This window comes from Lagenorhynchus albirostris, chromosome 11, assembly GCF_949774975.1.
Source record: "Lagenorhynchus albirostris chromosome 11, mLagAlb1.1, whole genome shotgun sequence".
NCBI classification, from domain to species: Eukaryota; Metazoa; Chordata; class Mammalia; order Artiodactyla; family Delphinidae; genus Lagenorhynchus; species Lagenorhynchus albirostris.
In genome coordinates, this window is record NC_083105.1 from 92,848,816 (window position 1) to 92,873,692 (window position 24,877).

At 36.6% G+C, this 24,877-nt stretch overlaps 1 protein-coding gene across 1 annotated transcript in view; it reads left to right on the forward strand.

Annotated features, from left to right (window-relative positions):
* Positions 1-24,877, forward strand: part of LOC132529820 (histone H4) — a 31,229-nt gene that overhangs the window by 1,162 nt on the left and 5,190 nt on the right. The window lies entirely within an intron of this gene.

The window sequence follows — 24,877 nt, forward strand, 5'->3', positions numbered from 1 at the left end:
ATCCATGCGCTGCTGTTGCTCGGGAGAGAGGGTCGTGTGGCCCGGTAGCAGCCGGGAGATAAACCCTCACTTCCTAGTAAAAGTCGTTTTCCGAATCGCGGGCGGGGCTGAGGAGAGGAGAGAGGAGGCGAGTTGGGTTCTAAGGGGTTCAGTGAAAAGGGTGTGGCGAGAGAGCTGTTTAGTCGTGGAGTCCTACGCAGTAATCCCTCCCGGGAGAGCAAGGAACGGTCCGTTTGCGGGCGCTTTCCTGGGTCGCCGGCGGAGCTGGAGACGGGGCCCCACCTGCGTGCCGCAGGCAGGGACCGCCAGCGGGGAGAGGCGGGAACCGAAGTCATTAAAGGGCCTCGCTCGACCCCTGGCTCTGTCACTCCTAACTAACCTGTTTATATGAGGGAAATGGGGAAGGGGCTTAAGGCCCCCAAATGCGGTGTGATCCCATGCACCTTAACTGATCTCCCCCAGCTCCGGCTTGTCTAGACATCGTGAAATCACTTAGCTTCCTAGAGGTGGTTGCCTGGATTGGCTTTGGGGTAATTTCCCAGCCTTGACAGCGATGTATGTTTATCTCACTTTAAGCGATATATCAATATATCTCGTATGTACTCTAGCCAGGGAAACATTTCTTGTATTCCCTCAGCAGAGGCTGGCATCATATCATTTATTGAATATCAGACACTTTGGGACAAATTGTATTCCATGATTGCATTTGATTCCCCAGCAAATTTATGAATTATGTATTATTAATTACCATTTTACAGATGAGGAAACTGATACGGGGTTTGGGGCAGAACTGAGCCAGGATTTGAACCCAGCCCTGTTGGATGCTGCACCCTTTGACGTTAACCTTTACGTGCTACTGACTCTGCCAGGGAGGCTCCCGTCCCTGTTTGCTGACATTTCACTTCTAAGTGGTTTCTTCTACTCCATACTCAAGTGTATCCATGGTGCTGGTATTAATTAAATTTCTGGGGCAGTGAGACAGTCCCATAAGTTCAACTTTTTTTAATTCAAGTGAAAAAATCCCTGAGTTACTTAAAAAGAAGCAGCAGGGTCTGGCACACTTCTGTGCCGTTGTATTTGTTGAGTGAGCGAATGAGTGTATCTGAGTAGATAGATGCACCTATTAAATCCCCAATTTAGTGTGAGTCAGATTATTGAGGATGAAGGTGGGACTGCAGTGGAGCATGAAAATAGGTATTCATATGATAATTTAAAATATTTATTCTTCAAGTATTTAAGTTATTTGGAATCAATTTTTTGTTTATATTTTTGATGGTGGCCTCAATTTTTTTGAACCTGTCTAGTAGAACTTTATTTTCCCTTGTAGCACAGCTTTTTTGTTTTTGTTCATGTTTTATGTACTTTATAAAATGTAACCAAATTATTTGAACATGAGAAATCTTCTGTTTCTGTCTGTGAGTATGAGTCCCATGGTAGTGTCCAGTCCTGAAGTAATCATTTTCCAAACCCAAACTGGGTCACATGATTTGAGAATGCAAGATATCTGAAATTAGAACTGACTGAGATTTTCTGAAGTTGACTAATAAAATGCCTTCCTACACGTTTGTTAAAGAACTTAATTTAAAGCTGTTCTATAAGGCTTTTCTTACAATGTGAATGAAATGCTGTTGAAATTAGATCCTGTAGCAAAGTCATCTCTTCTGAATTTGAACATTTAATGCCTCTTTTGTCCCAAGAACTGTTAACTTTTGAAGATTCAGAGATAAATAAGCCATCAAGAAGCTTCTATTTTCCAAGTAAAGAGCGAGGGAAGGGGAAGACATCTATGTGGTACACAGGTGGTTTGCTATAATGGAGTGGCATGAATGAAATGCTCTTGGTGTACAGAACAAATTTTATCAGGCCTAGGGGTGTCTTCAAAGATCAGGTAACATTTGTTCTGAGCTGAAGGCCCTTTGGGGAAGGAGAAGAGCACAGCAAGCTTGGGGAGCAAACAGCGTGAACAAATGCCAGAGTAATTTCTAGGCATGATGTATTTGGGAACCCTTCTAATGTTGGATATCTAATTTGTCCTGTTGCCTGAGAATAATGTGATGGACCAGGTAAACAGTTGGATATAAGTTGAAACTAAGTCCAAACAAGCCAATAGAAAAGTGAGCAAAAGACAGTGGAAAAACATGGCCAATTACCATAGAAAGAGATGTTCAGTTTGATGAGTCATCAGGGAATTGCAAATCAAGACCACAGTGAAATGCAATTTTTCATTCACTAGATGGGTTAAAAATTTTAAAATGACAATAGTAAGTGTTGCACAGAATTTCTTATAACACTAGTAGGAGTATAAAGTGATTCAACTATTTTTGAAACAAAACTTTGTCATTGTCTTGTGAACTTGAAAATAGATTCACATTTATGCTGAACCAGCAATTCCACTCCTGGATATTTACCTGAGGGAAATGATAGCACTTATGTACATGGTGCGTGTTTACTAAAGTTCTTGGTAGAGACTGGACAAGAGACTGGATGAATAAATTACGGTGTGATATAATTTGGCAGTCAGAATGAACTGATAAACACAGTCAATTCATGGTGGTCTACAATACATGAAGACTTGTGGCTTTATTTATTTGGCAGATATATATTCTAAACTAATATATGGTTGAAGCTCACCTGTGGGAGTCCTGAGGAACTAACTGAGCATTGCTGCCTTCCACAGAAAATTAACATTTTCTTCTCCTTTGGGCTGGATGCTGCTATCAACCTGTGACCATTTTAGCGCCCTGTGGGTGTCCCAGCTTGTTGAAGAGGCTCATATTCTACTTCGCCTCCTTACAGATTTATTCTCCATTGCAACCCTAGAGTGGATGCTTGCTTACCTCTCACCTTCAGTTGTTATTTCACTGTCCTTTTATTTTTTATTTTTTGTTCTTTGATTTTCCTTATTTTCTTCTGGCCATGATAATGCAGCGTTTGTGCTAGAAGGTTCATTCAGATTGTGTAGATTGCCAAACTGCTGTAAGTGGATTTCACTAACTACAGCATTTGAATTTATGTGTTTTCCCCGACTAGTCTGTGAACTCCTTGAAAGCAAGAATCTGATTCATATGTGTACCCCTAGAACCTCGGACCTAGAATTTGGAATACTCATAGGCACTTATTAATGTTTTGGGAAAATTATCTATTTGATAATATGTTAATATATCTTCCTAAAATGAGTTGTTTTCCATATATTTTCATTTTCTGAAAAGATTTTATACTATGATAATTATCTGTCCCTTAAATTTATTAGTAAACCATTTGCCTTGACCTGCCCTGGAGGTTATGTTTTGGTTATCTTTTCAGATTCTTTTTTTTTTTTTTTTTTTTTTTTGCGGTATGCGGGCCTCTCACTGCTGTGGCCTCTCCCGTTGCGGAGCACAGGCTCCGGACGCGCAGGCTCAGCGGCCATGGCTCACGGGCCCAGCCGCTCCGCAGCATGTGGGATCTTCCCGGTCCGGGGCACGAACCCGCGTCCCCAGCATCGGCAGGCGGACTCTCAACCACTGCGCCACCAGGGAAGCCCCTTTTCAGATTCTTTAACCATTTTTATTGGTCAGCAAAGTGACCTGACAGGTGGAGAGAAGGGCTACCTTAAATATCATATGTGGAATATTAAAAACTAATAAACAAACAAAAATTGTAGTTGATGTTTACCCTTAGTAATTCTTTAATAACTGGCATTAAACATTATGATAATGATTATATTCTGATAATAAGAAATAAGTTTGCTTATTATCAAATCCAAAATTCTACCTACATATTTTTGTACTTACATACATAGATACCTACGTATTTTGTATTCTAAGGTTATCTTTCACAAAACTCTTTTCCTTGAGCTCACTCAAATAATAATGTCCCCAAATCCGAACAACTGTTTTACTATCTTGAAGATTATAATCGTGTGTAACAATAAGTACTTGGTTTCTAATACTTTCTTATGGGATATATGAAACTTGATTAAAAGCAAGCTATCTTAGAGATAAATTTTATATTAATCTTACAATTTGCTAAACCTTTGAATTAGGCATTCTAGATATATAAAAAAGAGATACTTTTGGGCTTCCCTGGTGGCACAATGGTTGAGGGTCCGCCTGCCGATGCAGGGGACGTGGGTTCGTGCCCCAGTCCGGGAGGATCCCGCGTGGGGCCCGTGGGCCATGGCCGCTGGGCCTGCGCGTCTGGAGCCTGTGCTCCGCAATGGGAGACGCCACGGCAGTGAGAGGCCCGCGTACCGCAAAAAAAAAAAAAAAAAAAAAAGAGATACTTTTATATTTTCAAATAAATACCTGCAATTCTGCATCATCTCTACTCATCTTCATTATCATAATCATTGCAGCTAAACTCTTGGGTTTTTGTTTTGTTTTGTTTTGTTATTTTATTTATTTATTTTTGGCTGCATTGGATTTTCATTGCTGTGTGCGGGCTTTCTCTAGTTGCAGCAAGCAGGGGCTACCCTTTTGTTGCAGTGCATGGGCTTCTCATTGCGGTGGCTTCTCTTGTTGTGGAGCATGGGTTCTAGGCTCCCAGGCTTCAGTAGTTTTGGCACGTGGGCTCAGTAGTTGTGACTCGCAGGCTCTAGAGCACAGGGTCAGTAGTTGTGGCACATGGGCTCAGTAGTTGTGGCTCGCAGACTTAGTTGCTCTGCGGCATGTGGGATCTTCCCAGACCAGGGCTCGAACCCGTGTCCCCTGCATTGGCAGGCGGATTCTTAACCACTGCGCCACCAGGGAAGCCCTAAACTCTTGTTTATTCACTGAAGAATAAGATAAAGAAACTGGAGGAAGGTGCTGCCTGAGTTCAGCCTTTTTAGGAAATAATTTTCTTATAGTTTTGTTTCTCTGCAACTTATAGTGGTTTTATATTTTTAACTTAATCTGACAGTTAGCTTTTAAAAGAATTCAGTCCATTGTCACATTTAAACAACTATAAACATGATTCTTTCTTTCCATCTTTATGTTTTTCTATTGCTGTTCCTTTTTGCTATTTCTATTGGTTTTATCACAACACTGTGGCAGACATCACTGGCAGACATCCATTATCCATTCTCCCGTTTGTTCTTAATACCAGAACCTAAATTTTTGGGGGGAGTGATATGCACTCAGGAGAAAAACTGTATTTCCAAGGCCCCTGTGGTGCGAGGAGGGCCGTATGGCTGGTGGAAGCTGTGGGTGGAGCTTCTGGGAACCCTGACTAAAAAGGAGGGTAACTCAGATGAGAGATCCTTTGTAGTTCCCTTTTCCTCCTCTTTTTCTACTTGGAGTGTGGGAGTAATCATGGCACTTCCCGGGCCGGGGCACGAGCCCGTGTCCCCTGCGTCTGCAGGCAGACTCTCAACCACTGAGCCACCAGGGAAGCCCTATTCTCTTCTTTATATCCCCTGTCAACTCCAAAGATTTGTTGAGATGATTTAGCACTTTAATTCTAGACTACTTTGATTTCTCTTGCAGAGTGACTTTTTTTTTTCAAGAATCGTTATTTAGCATTTATATTACAAATTCCCAATCACTATATCATTATCTACTCAGACTTAATTATATGTACATTGCAGGAATCATAGTTCACTACTATTTGTTCTCTTCATCTTCCCCGATTTTGAAGTCTCTATTCTGATATCTTTTTCTTTTTCTTTTTCTTTTTTTTTTACTTTTGGCTGCGCCAGGCAGCATGCAGGATCTTCCCCAATCAGGGATTGAACCCATGCCTCCTGCCGTGGAAGCACGGAGCCCTAACCACTGGACCGCCAGGGAAGTCCCCTGATTTATTTTTCAACTGAGTAGTCCTTTTTGAAGAATTTTCCTTAGGTGAGGTATGTGGGTAATAGAGTCTATGAAATTTTGCAGCTCTAGGAATATCTTTCCTTTACCCTGACTGGTAAATGTTACCTAAATGATATATAGACCCTTAAGTTGTAGCTCTTTTTTTTTCTCAGAAGTCTGGATAATGTTCCATGGTCCATCAGCTTCCAATATGCAGCTAAGAAGTCCCATGCTCGTTCACTGGCCTTTATTCATTTATTATTTGTGAGATTTTATTTTTATCCTTGGAGTTCAGTCATTTTACCAGGGTATGTTTGAAGCTATTTTGTTCTTGTATTCCATTACTGTGGTAACTCCTTTTCAATCTACTGACTCAACTTATTCTTCACATTAGGGAACTGCTTTCCCTGAAGCAGAGCCTAAGACAGGGCTTGGGTGCAGATGATTTACTGAGGGAGTGCTTTTCAAGAAAACGTGAGGGCACAGTGGAAGTTGTTTCCAAGGGCAGGTAAAGTCTAGCCTTGGTCTGATCCACAAGAGTTTCTGGAGAGGGAATTATAACTCTGAATTGTCCCATCTTAAAGCAGAGGCCACAAAACATGTATAATATAAACATATTTTAAAATTTTCTGAGGTAAACATATTATTTTTAAAATAAGAAAAAATTATGATTAAATATTTTATTGTGGTATGATCAAACATGGTTTTATCCATATATTTCCTGAGCTTTTTTGGTGTTGCTCTGGATTATGTCAATTTCTTTCTTTTTCTCAGTTTTATTGAGAAATAATTGACATACATCACCAATGGTTTGATTTGCCTATATTGTGAAATGATCACCACAGTAAGTTTAGTTAAGAACCATCATCTCATATAGATACAATAAAAAGATAAGAAATCCTCCTCACGATGAGAACTCTTAGGATTTAGTCTGCTAACAACTTTCCTTTGCAGTTGAATTTGAACAACTCAGAGGTTGGAAGCACCAACCCCCATGCAGTTGAAAATCCTCCTATAACTTTACAGTCGGCCTCCTCATTCAGTTCCAAATTTGTGGATTTAACCATCCACAGATCGTAGTACTGTAATATGTATTTATTGAAAAAAATTCATGTGTAAGTGGACCTGTACATTTTAAACCCATGTTATTCAAGGAATAACTGTATATCATCCGGCAGCGTTAACTATAGTCATCATGTTGTACGTGATATTCCTAGTACTTATTTATCTTATAACTAGAAGTTTGTACCTTTTGACCACCTTCCTCTAATTCCGCCTCCCACCACCCCTCTTCTATAGCCACAGATCTGATCCCTGATCTCTTTTTCTGTTTTCTATAAGTTTGGTATGTTTGTTTTTTTTTGTTTTTTAGATTCCACATATAAGTGAGACCATTCAGTATTTGTTTTTCCTGTCTGACTTATTTCACTTAGCATAATGCCTTCAAGGTTCATCCGTGTTGTCACATGTGGTAGGATTTCACTGTTCTTTATGGCTGAATAATATTCCATTCTTTATCCATTCATCCATCAATGGACACTTAGGTTATTTCTGTATATTGGCTATTTCAATAGTGCTACTATGAACATTGGTGCAGATATCTTTTCAAATTAGTGTTTTCATTTCCTTTGGATATATTCCAAGAAGTGGAATTGCTGAATTGTATGGTAGTTCTATTTTTAATTTTTTGAGGATACTCCATATTGTTTTTTATAGTGGCTGCTCCAATTTACAATCACACCAACAATGCACTAGGGTACCCTTTTCTTCACATCCACACCAACATTTGTTATCTCTTGTCTTTTTTATGACAGCCATTCTAACAGGTGTGAAGTGATATCTCATTGTGGTTTTAATTTGCATTTTCTTAGTGACTAGTGATGTTGAACATCTTTTCATGTACCAGTTGGCCATTTGTGTATCTTTGGAAAAATGTCTATTCAGGTTTTTGACATTTTTTATTTGAATTAGTTGCTTTTTTGCTTTTCAGCTTTATGAGCTCTTTATGTATTTTGGATTTTAACCCTCTCTGAGATATACGGTTTACAAATATTTTTCCCATTCTGTAGGTTTTCTTCACTTTGTTGAGAGTTACTTTTGCTGTGCAGCTTTTTAGTTTGATGCAGTTCCACTTGTTTATTTTTTGCCCATTAGGTGTGATTTACAAAAAAACCCATGACCAACACCCATGTTAAGGAGCTTTTTTCCTACATTTCCTTCTAGGAGTTTCATGGATTCAGATCTTACATTTAAGTCTTTAATCCATTTCATGTTAATTTGGGGGAGTGGTATAAGATAGGGATCAATTTTCATTTTTTTACATGAATACCCGATTTTCCCAGCAACATTTATTAAAGAGATTATCATTTCTCCACTGAGTATTCTTGAATCCCTAGTTAAATATTAGTTAACCATTTATGCTTGGGTTTATATCTGGCTCTCAGTTCTTTTCCATTGGTCTGTTTGTCTGTTTTTATGCCAGTACCATACTGTTTTAATTACTATAGTATTATAGGATAGCTTGAAATCAGGAAAAGCCTCCTGCTTTGTTCTTCTTTCTCAGGATTCCTTTGGCTATTTGTGATCTTTTGTGGTTCCATATAAATTTTAGGAGGTTTTTTTTCTATTTCTGTAAAAAATGGCATTGGAATTTTGATAGAGATTGCACCAAATCTATAGATGGCTTTTGGTAGTATTGACATTTTAACAATATTAATTCTTCCAGTCCATGAATGTGGGATACCTTTCTATTTATTTGTGTCCTCTTTGATGTCTTTCATCAGTGTCTTACAGTTTTCAAAATAGAATTCTTTCACCTCCTTGGTTAAATTTATTCCTAAGTATTATATTGTTTCTGATTCTATTGTAAATAGGATTAACTTCTTTATTTCTTTTTCAGAAAATTTGTTGTTTGTGTATAGAAATGCTACTGATTTTTCTATGTTCATTTTATATTCTGCAACTTTACTGAATTCATTTATTAATTCTAACAGTTTTTTGGTTGCGTCTTCATCTGCAAGTAGAAAAAATTTTATTTCTTCTTTCCCAATTCTGATAATTTTAATTTTATTTTCTTGCCTGATTGCTCTAGCTAGGACTTTAACCTTTCACCACTGAGTATGATGTTTGCTCTAGGCTTCTCATGTATGGCCATTATTTTGTTGAGATATGTTCCTTCTGCACCTAATTTGTTGATTGTTTTTATCATAAACAGTTGCTGTATTTTGCCAAATGCTTTTTCTGCCTCAGTTGAGATAATCGTATAGTTCTTTTCTTTCATTCTCATTGGGGGATTTTTGATTATGCAGTCAATATCCTTACTAGTAATTGGTTTATTCAGATTTTCTGTTTCTTCCTGACTCTGTCTTGGTAGGTTGTATGTTTCTAAGAATTTTTTCACTTCTTCTACGTTGTCCATTTTATTGGCATATAGTTATTCACAGTAGTCTCTTATGATCCTTTGCATTTCTGTGGTATCATTTGTAATGTCTCCTTTTTCATTTATAATTTTGTTGATTTGGGTTCTCTCTCTTTATTCCTTGGTTAGTCTAGCTAAGGGTGTGTCAATTTTCTTTATCTTTTCAAAGAACCAGCTCTCAGTTTGGTTCATCTTTTCTGTTGTTTTTCTGTTCTCAGTTACATTTATTTTTGCCCTAATCTTTATTATTTCCTTCCTCCTGCTAATTTTGGGCTCAGTTTGCTCTTCTTTTTCTAGTTCCAGAGGCATAGAGTTAGAATTTTTATTTGGCTTCATGCAAAATGGATAGCAGAACCTAATTTCTTATGCTAGTCACATGGCAGGCTTTTTTTCCCTTGGTCTTTGCAGAGTAGAATGTAACTGTTAGCAATCTGGACAATATAACTTTTACACTGTTGGAGTGAAAGATATGAAGGAACCATAGAGGAAATGATAGAAGCAATAATATTCTCAGCTTACAAAAAAGGAGATCGAACTTAAAATTCCTATGTGAAGTGGGCCTGAGATATCTGTAAGGACATCGTAACATTTTTTTTCTATTTGATTTGATACCATATACTCATATTACTTTGTTAACTTTTTTTAAGATCCATTTTGAGAAACAGCAATTTATAATTTTAGTGAGAGTAATGTAGTAATTACCCAAAAGCATATAAAATTTCCCTTTTATTCTTATCTGTGAACTGTTTATAAGGAATTTTAATTTCTGCTTGGTCATTAATTACCTCTACCAGTGCATATTAGTATTTCAATATTATCTCCAATACTATCTCATAGGAAAGATACAACCCAGTACAGCACCTTCAATATGTCTAGATCTTTTCAGAAAGCCATTGTCTTTGATAAAGTTACATATATTCAGACCCACTGAAAGACTAATTCCTGGTGTGTGGTGAATTGGGGTTTTTCAGTGAAATTTGCTTCAGTCACCAACCAAAGAGATTGTTGCCAGGAAGAAACAAATGAAGCCATGGTTTTAGTTGGAGATTAATTTGAAAGTAATGCCACATTAAATGCCAAGTATATATCCAAGTTTTGAATTCTAGAAGGACATTGTGCATGCATGGGGAGAGACAGAGAGCAAATTCTCTGGTGTCTCTTCTTATAAGGGCACTAATCCCATCACGAGTGCCCCATCCTCATGACCTCATCTAACCTCACTTTCCTTTCATAGGCCTCATCTTCAAAAATCATGATATTGAGAGGTAGAGCACCAACATATGAATTTTGGAGGTCACAAATATTCAGATCATAATACATGCCTTGTATGTTCAAGGAATACCCAGATGGCCAGTGAAGGTCAAGCAGAGTTGGCTAAAGAAAGACTGGGAGGAGATGCGGTCAGAGGATCTGTTGCCTTAAGATACTGGAAGGGCATTGCCCTTTATTCTGAATGAGATGGGGATCCACTGGAGGATCTTAAGCTGAGGAGTAATATGATCTGACTTATAATTTAAAAGAGCTAGTTTGTTGGTGGTGAGGAATATAAACTGTAGGAGGCAAGAATACAAGAGATGATGATAGTTTGGACCAATGGCAGTAATTTGATTCTAAATGTATCTTGAAGGTAGAGCCAACATATTGGAAATTAGAGAGGAATTGGATGTAGCATATAAAAGAAAAAGAAGAATCAAGGAGGGCCTGAGAGAACTTCCCTGGTGGCACAGTTGTTAAGAATCCACCCGCCAATGCAGGGGACATGGGTTCGAGCCCTGGTCTGGGAAGATCCCACATGCCACGGAGCAACTAAGCCTGTGTGCCACCACTACTTAGCCTGTGCTCTAGAGCCTGTGAGCCACAACTGCTGAGCCCGCATGCCACACTACCGAAGCCCATGCACCTAGAGCCCGTGCTCCGCAACCAGAGAAGCCACCGCAGTGAGAAGCCCACGCACCACAACAAAAGAATAGTCGCTGCTCACTGCAACTAGAGAAAGCCCACGTGCAGCAATGAAGACCCAATGCAGCCAAAAGTTAATTAATTACCTAATAAATTATTTACAAGTGGTATTATTATTAACAACAAAAAAAAGGAGGGCCTGAGAAAGTAGAGTGGTAGAAGAGTAGAGTTACAATTACTGAGATGAGAACGACTTGGGGAGGAGCAAGACTGGAGAGAGGAGCTGAGGAAAACAGTAGTGCAGTTTTGGACATGAGAAATTTAAAATATGTATTAGACATCCAGGTGGAAATGTCAAGTCAGCAGTTATATATTAAAATTCTTGAGGTTAGGGGAGAAGTCAAGGTTAGAAATATATGTATTTAGGTGTTATCAGCATATAGACAGCATTTGGAGTCTTGAGTTAGATGAAGACCATCTCTTAACTCATAACTCCTTTTTAAGAGCAAAGAAACCTTTTCAGAGATCCCTAAAAAACCTTCCCACATGTCTCACTTGCCAGAATAAAGTCACATGGCCATGCCTAAGCTCATTACAAAGGCAATGGGACCATTGCAACTGAATCAGTTAATTAGGAGTCACCTGCTGGAGCAGGGGAGGAGCCAAGCTTCCCAGAAGCTCATGTTAGCATGAGGATTAGCAGATAGCGTACAAATTGTGGTTCTGCCAGGAAAAAGGAGGGATGGGCCTTATAATCATTATAGATGTCTTTAGGAGCAGAGATCAAATTTCAGTGGCAGCTTTTAAAGGTCTGGCATTTTCCTCCTTCTTCCAGCAGGTGGGAGTATTTCCAGCAGTCTTTCTCATTTCTTCTATATTACTTACCGATACCACCTCCTCTTCAGCTTTCTTCTGCTGCGAAAGGAAAGTGAAAGGAAGTGTGACATGTTACAGTGAAAAATAAGATACTTTTTTTACCCGTGTGGCAGTTTATTCTGTATTAAATATTTTCATGAGCTAATCTCTAATGGATATCTCACTTTAGTAAATTTTATTAATTATTAATCCATCAATTTTGACATAAACTAAGCTGGGCTTATTTTTACCTTGACTGAGTTGTTTTGATAGTTAAAAAATAATGGATGTAAATTATTTAAATAACTTTCTGCAAAATACTTTGCTATGAAATCAAAGCTTTAATTACTTACCTTAATTTGATTCTGGAAAAGCTTACAGAATCTTAGATACCTAAGTATGAAATTGTCTTCCCTTTACTTTTATCTTCTAATTGTTGCACTATTGTTGCACTAGTAATACAAAATTCATTTTGTGTGCAAAATAGTTTTCTGTTTCATATATAAATTAGACTAATACAGTTTCCTGACAAAAGAAGAGACTTAATTGCATTACTCACAGTTCAAGCACTCCTCCCACATTGTAAAGAAGATATACAGATAAATATTCATTGTACACTTTCCTTATTATCCTCTTTCTTTTCTGTGACCCTCATACTCACAGAACAGCTTTGCACTGGGCCACTAATGCCAATTAAGGCTAACCACCTTTCTCTTTCCCTCACAAACTTGGGGAACTCCTGCCATCTCAGGTCTTTAACTGTTTATTGCTCAGTTAAAGGATCTGGGAGCCAATCTAGTTATGGTGTAAAGGAAGAAAATTAAAGACAACATTCAATAGTAGATTTCCACTTCCAAAATAGTAGGGTAGATGTAGTTTGCCATGTTCCTCCTGCTAAGTACACCAAAACCCTGGACACTATATATAAAGCAAATAAAAGAAGACTCTAAAAGGTGGAGAGAAAAAGACAGATTGACAAGGGAACTCAGAATCCAATGAACAACAAAGTGGTGAGTTTTCTGGGTTTTCTTCTTGGCCTGTAGATCCCAGTCTTGGAACTGCAGAAGCTAGAAAACTGGAAACACTAACAAGTGCAGACAAAACAAGCCCAACAAAAGCCTGCTCTCTCTAGCTGAAGGAAAGGGAAGCTTAACAAGACAGAAAACTTTTAGACAATTACAACTCTCTCCAGCCAAATACCAAAGAAAAACTGTAGTCTCACCCCACCTCTACCAGAAAAGGAGCTTGGATTTCCACCCTTGCTGGGCTGTAAGAAGGCATGAGTGAATAACCTAGACTCCTATTTCTACCTGGCAGTAATGAGGCTATGTCTCTCCCTTTCCCTGCCAGAGTGATGTCCAAAGAAGCCAGATAAAACAGAAGGTTAATATAAAATTCAGAGTCTCATAGTATAATATCCAAATATCCAAATTTCAATAGAAAATCATGTTATACCAAGAACCAGAAAGGCCTCAAACTGAATGAAAAGATAATCAGTAGATGCCAACATTGAAATGATAGAGATGTTAGAATCATCTGTCAAATATTTTAAAGCAGCCATCATAAAAATACTTTAATGAGAGGTTACGAACACACTCGAAACAAATGAAAAAATAAAATTTCTTCAAAGAAATAGAAGATAGGAAAAAGGATTATACAGATGATTTGTTGGAGCCGTGAAACTATTCTGTATGATACTATGTTGGTGGATACTTGTCAATGTCTAAACCCATAGAATGTACAGCATCAAGAGTGAACTGTAACCTGTAGACTTTGGGTAATAACAATGTAAATTAGGCTCACCAGTTGTAACAAATGTACCACTCTGTGGTGATGATGCTGTGAGGTTGATAGTGGACAAGACTCTGCATGCTGTGTGATGGCCATGAATATATGGGAACTCTCTGTATTTCCTGCGCAATTTTGCTGTGAATCTAAAATTGCTGTAAAAAAATAGTCTGTTAAAAGAATCCAATGTAAAATTTAGAACTAAAAAATAAATTAATTTAAATAAAAACTCAGTGGATAGGCACAAAATCAAAATGTAGAGGAAACAGGAAAGAATTAGTGAACTTGAAGATGGAACAATAGAAATTACCCAATCTGAATAATAGGAAGAAAACAGAACAAGAAACAAACAGCCTCAGGAACTTGTAGGAATATAACAAAAGATCCAACATTTTTGTCATTAGAATGTCAAAGGAGAAGAGAAAGGAGGGCTGCAAAAGTATTCCAAGAAATAATGTCTGAAATGTCCCAAATGTGGCAAAAGACATAAATTTAGATTCAACAACATGAGTAAACTCCAAGGAGTATAAAACCCCCCAAATCCTACCAAGGCCCATTAAAGTCAAACTTCCAAACACTAAGGACAAAAATTATTGAAGGCAGTGAGAGAGAAGTGACAGCTTATATATAAGAGAAAACTATACCAATGATAGCACATTTCTCATCAGAAATTGTGAAAGCCAGAAGGAAGTGCCACAACAATTTTAACATGCTGAAAGAAAAGAACTGACAACCCAGAATTCTGTATATAGCAAAAATGCACTTAAGGAATGAAGGGTAAATCAAGACATTCTCATTAAGGAAAACTAACAGAATTTGTCACCAGCAGACCCACTGTAAAATAATGGCTCAAAGAAGTTCTCTAAACTTAAAGGAAACAATGAAAGAAGGAATCACAGAACATCACAAAGGAAGAAAGAATATGATAAGCAAAAATATGAATAATTACAATAGACTCCCTTCTCTTGGGCTTCTTAAATTATGTTTGATGATTGAGACAAAAATGTAACATGTATCTGGTGTGATTCTAAATATATGTAGAGTAAATATTTAATAAGATTATATTATGAATGGGGAGGGTAAAGAGATATAAAGGAGGGTCAGGATTCTGTACTTCATTTGAACTGGTCAAACGATGGCACCAGTAGACTGATAAGTTATGTGTGTATATAACACCTAGAGCAACCATTTAAAAAATTATATAGAGAGATACACTCAAAAACATTACAAATAAACCAAAATAGAATTCTACAAAATGTTCAAGTAACCCACAGGAAGACAATAAAAATGAAACAACAAAAACAGAGAACAAGTAGAAAACAAACATAAAAAATGGTGGACTTGTTCCCTAACATATCAATAATTACATTAAATGTAAATGGTCCAAGTAAACAAATTAAAAGTAATCTTGGCAGAGTGGGCTTGAAAACATGACCCAGCTATATGATGTCTATAAGAAACTCATTTCAAATATAAAGATATAGGCAAGTTGAAAGTAAAAGGATGTAAAAATTTATATCACACAAACTTTAATCTAAAGAAAGCATATATGGGCTTGCCTGGTGGTGCAGTGGTTGAGAGTCTGCCTGCCGATGCAAGGGACACGGGTTCGTGCCCCGGTCAAGGAAGATCCCACATGCCACGGAGCGGCTGGGCCCGTGAGCCATGGCCGCTGAGCCTGCGCGTCCGGAGCCTGTGCTCCGCAACGGGAGAGGCCACAACAGTGAGAGGCCCACGTACCGCAAAAAAAAATAATAATAAAAATAAAGAAAGCATATGTGTCTATATTAAAATCAGATAAAGCGGAATTCAGAGAAACGAAACAAAACCCACCAGAGCCAGAGGGATATAATGTAATAATAAAAGGGTCAATCCACCAAGAAGACATATCAATCCTAAATGTGTATGTATCTAATAGCAGAACTGCAAAATATGTATAGCAAAAACAAATAGAAGGGAAAGGAAAACTAGACAAATCTACAATTATACCTGGAAATTTCAGCACCCCTTTTTCAATAATTGATAGAACAACTAGACAGAAGACCAGCAAGGATATAGAAGTCAACAACACCATCAAGCAACAGAATCTTATCAACATTTATAAAACAGTCCTCCCCAAAATAGCAAAATACACATTCTTTTCAAGTGCCCAAGGAACATGTACTAAGATAGACCATATCTTGGGCCATAAAACAAACATTTTTTAAAATTTAAATCATACAGAGCATGTTCTCTTGCCATCATGGAATCAAACTAAAAATCAACAGCAGAAGGAAAACAGGAAACTACAAATGTTTGAAAATTAAACAACATACTTCATTGTTCTCTTCAAAAAGGAAACCTGAAAGGAAATAAAAAGGGCATTGAATTGAAAGAAAATGAAAATATATCAAAGTTTATTGGATATAGCTAAAGCATTGCTAAAAGGGAAATTTATAAATTAAATAAACTATTAGAAAAGGGGAAGAGCCTCAAATCAATAATCTAAGCTCTCACCTAGAAAAAGAGTGAAGAAAATCCGAAGGAGACAAATATAAGGAAGTATTAAGGGTAAGAGCAGAAATCAATGAAATTGGAAACAGAAAGACAGTACAGAAAGTCAATGTAACCGTGAGTTTTTAAAAATTTTTATTTTTTTAATTTTTAATTTTTTAACTTTGGCCACACCACATGGCTTGTGGGATCTTAGTTCCCCAACCAGGGATCGAACCTGGGTCCACACACTGAAAGCCTGAGTCTTAACCACTGGAGCACCAGGGAATTCCCCGTGGATATTTTTAAAGATCAATAAAATTGGTAAACTTCTAGCAAGACTGATAAAAAAAAGAGAAAAGACACAAATTACCAATATCAAGAATAAAATAGGGTTAGCCCTACAGACTGCACACACTAGAATCATGGTAAGGGAACAAACTATACACATGAACTTGACAACTTAAATGAAATGGGTCAATTCCTCAAAAAGTACAAACTATCACAGATTATCCAAAATGAAATAGATAATGCTAATAGACCTATAACTATTTTTATAAATTTATTTATTTTATTTATTTATTTTTGACTGCATTGGGTCTTTGTTGCTGCATGCAGGCTTTCTCTAGCTGCGGCGGTGAGCAGGGACTACTCTTAGTTGTGGTGCATGGGCTTCTCATTGCAGTGGCTTCTCTCATTGCAGAGCATGGGCTCTAGGTGCGCAGGCTTCAGTAGTTGTGGTGTGTGGGCTCAGTAGTTGTGGCTCATGGGCTCTAGAGTGCAGGCTCAGTACGTGTGGTGCATGGGCTTAGTTGCTCTGCAGCATGTGGGACCTTCCCAGACCAGGGCTGAAACCCATGTCCCCTGCATTGGCAGGCAGATTCTTAACCGCTGCGCCATCAGGGAAGCCTGGACCTATAACTATTAAGGAACTTGAATTTACACTTTAAAAAAGTCCCCCAAAAGAAATATCTCCAGGCCCAGATGGTTTCACTCAAGAATTATACAAAACATTAAAAGAATTAATGCCAATTCTAAACAATCTCTTCTAGATAATAGAAGAGAAGGAAATACTTCTTGACTTATTTTATAAGCCTAATATTATCCTGAGAAAGAAAGAAAGAAATGGAGAAAGGAGGGAGGGAGAGAAGGAGGGAAAGGAGGGAAGAAAGAAAGGAAGGAAGAAAAGGAAGAAAGGAAGGAAGAAAATTGCAGACCAATATCCCTCATGAATATAGAGGCAAAATTCCTTATTAAAATAGCAAATATAATTCAACAATATAGAAGAAGAATTCTACATAATTAATTAGGTATATTCTAAGGAAAAAAGGATGTTTCAGTATTTGAACATTAATGTAATCTATCATATCAACAGAAAATTGCATAATATTATTAATAGATGCAGAAAAAGCATTTGACAATATTCAAGATCCATTATGATAAAAATTCTCAGAAAATAAGGAATAAAAGGAAACTGCCTCAATTTGACAAAAATCATCTACAACAAAACTATAGTTAACATTACACTTGATGATGAAATACTGAATTCTCCCCTTCTCTTCCCCAAGACTGAAAACAAAGCAAGGTCAAAGTTATACTATTCAAAATCAATATTAATTGTATTTCTATGTTGAATACATGGACACCAAAATTTTAAATATAACACCACTTCTAATCACTCAGAAAATGAAATGCTTTGAAATCTAACAAAGCACATATATTACTTGTATGCTGAAAACTAGAAAACTCTGGGGAAAGAAATCAAATACAATCGAAATAAATGGAGATACACGTTCATGGACTGGAATATGCAACATAGTAAAAATGTCAATTCTTCCAAAGTTGGTATACAGGATTAGTGCAATTTGTATCAAAATAGTGGCAAGATGTTTTGAAGACATAAACAATATTATCTTAAAATTTATGTGGAAAGGCACAGGAACTAGAACAGCTAAAACAATTTTGAAAAAGAAGAAAAGTAGGAAGAATCAGTCTACCTGATTTCAAGACTTATATAGGTACAGTCATAAAGACTTTGTTAAAGGCAGAAAGATAAATCTATACATCACTACAACTGAACAGAGAATCCAAAACTAAATCTGCACAAGTATGATTTTTTTAACAGCTTTATTGAGGTATAATTGCTTTACATGGTTGTGTTAGTTGCTGCTATATAACAAAGTGAATCAGCTATATGTACACATATATCTCCATATCCCCTCCCTCTTGCATCTCCCTCCCACCCTCCCTATCCCACCTCTCTAGGTGGTCACAAAGCACCGAGCTGATCTCCCTGTGCTATGCAGCTGCTTCCCACTAGCTATCTTTTTTACATTTGGTAGTGTATATATGTCCGTGCCACTCTCTCACTTCATCTCAGCTTACCCTTACCCCTCCCCGTGTCCTCAAGTCCATTCTCTACGTCTACATCTTTATTCCTGTCCTGACCCTAGGTTCTTTTTTTTTTTTTTAGATTCCATATATATTTGTTAGCATAGAGTATTTGTTTTTCTCTTTCTGCAAAAGCAATGCAACAGAGGAAAGATAGCCTTTCCAACAAATGATACTGAAGCAATTGGACATCCATAGGCAAATAAAGGAATGAATGAGCGAATGAATGAATAACGACCCTCCATCTCAGTCTCACTTAAAATAATTAACTCAGAATGGATTATAGACTTAAATGTAAATTTTAAACTATAAAACTTTTTTTTTTTTTTTTTTTTTGCGGTATGCGGGCCTCTCACCGCTGTGGCCTCTCCCGTTGCGGAGCACAGGCTCCGGACGCGCAGGCTCAGCGGCCATGGCTCACGGGCCCAGCCGCTCCGCGGTATGTGGGATCCTCCCGGACAAACCAGTGTCCCCTGCATCGGCAGGCGAACTCTCAACCACTGCGCCACCAGGGAAGCCAGTATTTGAAGAGCTAGTAGTTGGCACTATCCAGAAGTGATCAAAGAAACCAATCTTCATAATCAGGAATATCAATAAATCCCAAATAGAAAAATAAAAATAAATATCAACCTAGAAACTTTTTGGTAGAACTGTAGAAGCCAGAAGACAAGAAGACTTTAAAAACCTCTAGAAAGAAGAGACAAAGGATTCATGATTAGACAGATGACTTCTTAACAGGAACAGTGGAAGCCAGAAGATGGCAGAATATATCTTCAAAGTACTGTCACCCTAAAATTGTATAGCTGTTGAAAAATGTCTTTAAACTTATAAAACAATTCTTAATTTAACTCCTAATAAGAGCAATGTAATTAGAAATCTGAAATATCATTTCTCACCTATTAAGTTACCCAAAGTCTAAAAGTTTAACAACACATTCTGTATGAGGGGCTGTGAAGAACCAGGTAGTCTCACATATTACAGGTGGGAGTGCCTCACATGAAAGGCCAAAGTGGGTAAATCTAGCAATATACACAGAAACTATAGCTTGCATTTACTCTTTGACCCAAATATCTCCCTTCTGGGAATTTATTTCTCAGATACAATTATGCAGCTATAAAATAATGTATACAAATTACCCATTTGAGAAATATTTGTAGCCAAGGATTGGGAAAAAATCATGTTCAATAAAATGAGACTGCCTAAATAAACAATAAAAAATCTACATGATGAAATATTATGCAGTTATTTAAAAAATAAGAATGAAGATCTCTATGTACAGGTATGAGCATAGTTCTAAGATTTTTGTCATTAAATGATGTCAGTAGACAAGAAAAAAGGTTAAAAAATAATATATATTCATCTATGCTTTTAAAAAGCTGGAATGATTAAAGCAAAATTAAAAATTGTTACCTGCATAAGGTTGGTAGAACAGAATAGAGGAGACAACGATTAGAATTAAATTGTGTAGATCATTTTTATATTTGATTGTTTCTTACTGATTTGTAGGTGTCTTAAGGTAATCTGCACATGTTAACCCTTTGGCAATTATTCGTGCTACAATTATTTTTACTCTTTTTTATAGTGCACTTGATGAATAGAAGTTCTTATTTCTAGTGTAGGAGAAAAAAACTAGCTTTCCCATTGTGATTTTCACTTTTTTGTGTTGTTTTTAAAAATCTCACCCTCCTAAATATTCAAGAACAGATTATTTCAACCTTATATTCAATACAAACTCTTCCAAAGAATAAAAAAAAGAAACAGTACTCCTCAACTCATGTTACGAGATTGACACCAAAACCTGGCAAAGGCAGTACTTTCTCATATTATAAAGATAAATTACAGACCAATATCACTCAAAACATAGATGCAAAAATCCAAATGAAATAATAGCAAACCAAATCTAGCAATGTATAAATAAGAAATAAATATATATCATGACCAAATTGGGTTTATTTCAGGATTCAACTATTCCAGGAATAGTTCAATATGGTAAATATAATATTTTTCATGAGGAAATTAATGATATAATTTCCTCATGAAAAAATAAAAGTAGAAAAAAACATTTGATCATCTCAATAGATAAAGACAATACAACTAAAACATCGTTTATGATTAGAAACTTGGGAACCTAGAAATAGAAGGAAATGTCATTAACATGATTAAAGAATCTAAAAAAATAAAATAAAAACTAAACTCCTACAGTGAATTTCATACTTAATGGCGAAATGTTAAAAATCATTATCTTTAAAATAGAAAATATAACAAGATATGTAGTGCTAGGTGAAAACAGTAAGTAAGAAAAGAGAGAAAATAAGTGTATAAAAACTATCTTACCAACACACCTAGGCAAACTAAGGTGCACAATCTTCTGAGATCTATTAGGAACAATACAATAAAAAAAAGAGAAAAAAATCATTTAGTAAATGATGTGCTTTCATATATAAAAAACTTTAATCTACAAACTATTAGTATGTAATAAAAGAACTTAGCAAGATTGCCAATATGAGATCAATACAAAAAAATTTAAATTTCTGTCTATAAACAATGAGATTTTAAAAACACAACTTACAATTTACTTGCAGTAACAACAAACATATATAAATATATAATAGTTATGTATAATTCTAATAGTGTACAGTATACTTATGTTGAAAATAGTAAAACTTCATTTAGATGCATCAATAAAGATGTAAGTAAAGGGACCGAGCATGTTCCTGAGTAAGGAGGCTCAGTATACTAAAGATGTCTAATACCCCAAATTGACCGTGTTCATAGATATTCACCTTTGCACACACTATGCTCTAAAAATACTGTGGAAGAAATTTCTTTTTTTAGAAGAATATTTTAAGTGCCTTTCTAATTTCATCTATATCCTAAAATAGTTTGCATTCCATCCAAGTGTAATAAATGGGAAGGGGAAAATAAAAGAATACAAGTTCTATATTGGTGTGGAGAGAACATTAAAGTTGATTATAAACTACGAAAAGTGTCAGGAGTTAATACTCATTGGGAGATTAATATTGAAAACTTATAAACCACCTTATAATGCTTTGTGCTTTTCAAATTACTGCAATAACTACTTTTGCTTTTAATTCCTCAAGGTCTTTTAAAATATTTATTAAATTTTGACTGCACAGTTCTAGGAGATGGAGATACAGAAATGAATAAGACAGCTCAATTCCTTGAATTCCTACACCTTAAGTTCTAATGGAGGAGGCAAATTAATTAATTAATAAACAAGATAATATCAAATGATGATAACTTTTATAAAGAAAGTAAAGCAGAGTAACATAATAGAGAATGACTAGGGGAGTGAGGTGTCTTTTAAACTGGTTAATCACAAGAAGTGTCTTTAGGAGGTGCCATTTGAGCTGAAATCTGATAACAATAAAGATAGCAGCGTCAGAGAGTTCCCAGCAGAGGGAACAGTTGATGCAGATGTCCTTAAGTGAGTGGAACTTAGCAAGGCAGAGCGGGATAGGTGAGGAGACATGCAACTTGGCAAGACAATTACCATGTAAAACAGTGGTTCTCAAAGTATGGTCTGTAGACTCCTTGGGTAAAGGCACTTTAAAGGGTCACAGAGTTAAACTTTTCAAAAGAATACTAACATTTTATTTGCCTTTTTCTCTTTGTTGACATCAGTGTTAATAGTTCAGAAGCAATGGTGGGTAAAACTACTATAACCTCAGCACATCAAGGTAGTGATACCCAGACTATACTAGTATTATATTCTTCATCCATCACATATCATTTGCATGACTGAGTTGCAAGCTGAACTAGTCACCTTTTTATGGAAAACATTTTTACTTGAAAGACAAATGATGGTTATTCAGATTTGAATGTTTGCAGACATTTTCTCAAAAAGTAAGCCAAGTGAGACTGTCACTTCAAGGAACACAACTGACAGTATTTGTTACCGATGATAAAAAGTCATGCATACAAGTAAAAATTAAAATTTTGGAAAACTTGTTATCTGCTACCATGAGCTTGACATCTTCTTGATACTTGACTTTTCTAATGAGACCAACAGTGACACGACAAATGTGATATTTTGATACTGTATCATGCGATGTGTTAAAATTTGAAAAATCTGCAGAACTCAGTGAAACAGTATTTTCCAAATTAACTGATTCATGATGTTAAAAATCATGCATGTGTGAAAGATTCAATCAAAGTGCATGGTAGCTCAATAGATTTTAATATATCAGGGTATGAAATTTCCTTGATATGGTTCCAGATCTCAAATTTCAACTAACCTTTGAGAAACTATCACTTGTCAAGTTTGGGTATAAAATCAAAGGATATCTGAAAAGGTTATGAAAATACCTCCGCCCCCCCCCCCTTTTTTCAGCTGCATATCTATGTGAGGCCAGATTTTCTTCATATACTTCAACCAAAACAACAAATTAAAACAAATTGAATGCAGAAGTAAATATAAGAATCCAGCTGTCTTTTATTAAAGAGACATCAAGGAGATCTGCAAAAATGCAAAACAAAATCACTCTATACATCAGCTTTTATTTTAAGAAAATACAGATTTTTTTCATGAAAATATATTTTTATTGAAGTATAATTGATTTACAATCTTGTGTTATTTCGGGTGTACAGCAAAGTAATTCAATTATATATATCGTTTTTCAAATTATAGGTTATTACAAGATATTGAATATAGTTCCCTGTGCTATACAGTAAATTCTTGCTTATCTATTGCATATGTAGTAGTTTGTAATCCCATATTCCTAATTTATCCCTTCCCCTTTCCCCTTTGGTAACTGTAAGTTTGTTTTCTATGTCTGTCTGTTTCTGTTTTGTATATAGGTTCATTTGTGTTATTTTTAAGATTCCACATACAAGTTATATCATATAATATTTGTTTTTCTCTGTCTAACTTCACTTAGTATGATATTCTCTAGGTCCATCCATGTTGCTGAAAATGGCAATATTTCATTCTTTTTTATGGCTGAGTAATATTCCATCTTCTTAAACCAATCATCTGTTGATGGACACTTGAGTTGTTTCCGTGTCTTGGATATTGCAGACAGTGCTGCATTGGAGTGCATGTATCTTTTTGACTTAGAGTTTTCATCTTTTCCGGACATGTGCCCAGGAGTGGGATTGCTGGATCATATGGTAGCTCTAGTTTTAGTTTTTTTAAGGAAATCCCATACCGTTTTCCATAGTGGCTACACCAACAAAAAAATGCATTTATGTTAACATGTCATGGGTTTAACATTATTATTTAAAATAAATAATTTTTTTGATAAATTTATTTTATTTATTTATTTTTGGCTGGGTTGGGTCTTCGTTGCTGTGCACAGGCTTTCTCTAGTTGCAGCGGGCAGGGGCTACTCTTCGTTGCAGTGCACGGGCTTCTCATTGCGGTGGCTTCTGTTGTTGCAGAGCACGGGCTCTAGGCGCATGGGCTTCAGTAGTTGTGGCGTGCAGGCTCAGCTGTTGTGGCTCGCGGCTCTAGAGCACAGGCTCAGTAGTTGTGGTGCACAGGCTTAGTTGCTCCGTGGCATGTGGGATCTTCCCAGACCAGGGCTCGAACCCGTGCCCCCTGCATTGGCAGGTGGATTCTTAACCACTGTGCCACCAGGGAATCCCTCTTTTATTTTCAGTATAATAAGTATCAGTAGTTAAAACCCCATAAACAAAAGCTCTTAGGGTCCTCAGTAATTTTTAAGAAGGGGTCCTGAGATCCAAAAGTTTAAGAACTGGAGATGTAAATTTATGAATTCAGGTTCTGCTGAGAGACAGTACAATATTCTGCGTAAGAACACAGACTCTAGAGCTAGATTGCTTAGGTTTGAATCCCAGAACCAACACTCAGCATGTGTATGACCTCAGACAAATTACTTAATCAGTCTTGCCTAAGTTTCCCCATCTGAAAAACAAGAATAATAATGAAACTGATATCATAGATTTTTGTGATTATTAAGTTAATTTATATAAATCACTTAGATTATGTTTGGCTCTTGGCAAATACTATACGTGGTCATTATTATTATAATAAATATAACAGCAAGCCACTGAGAGTTTTAGGAAGCAGTAATACATAATCTGATTTAGTAGTTTTTTAAAAAAATCTGTTGGCTGTTGTGTAGGAAATGGATTTTAAGAGGATAGAAGCCGCAGTAGGGAGACAAGTTAGGAGGCTCTGACAGCATCTCAGACAAGAGATGATGGTTTGGACTAGGGTGCTAATAAGGGAGAGGGAAGGAGCGAACCTTTCTGGGAAATATTGTGGCGGCAGAGCTGATAGGCTTTGCATGCCCTATTGGATGTGGAAGAT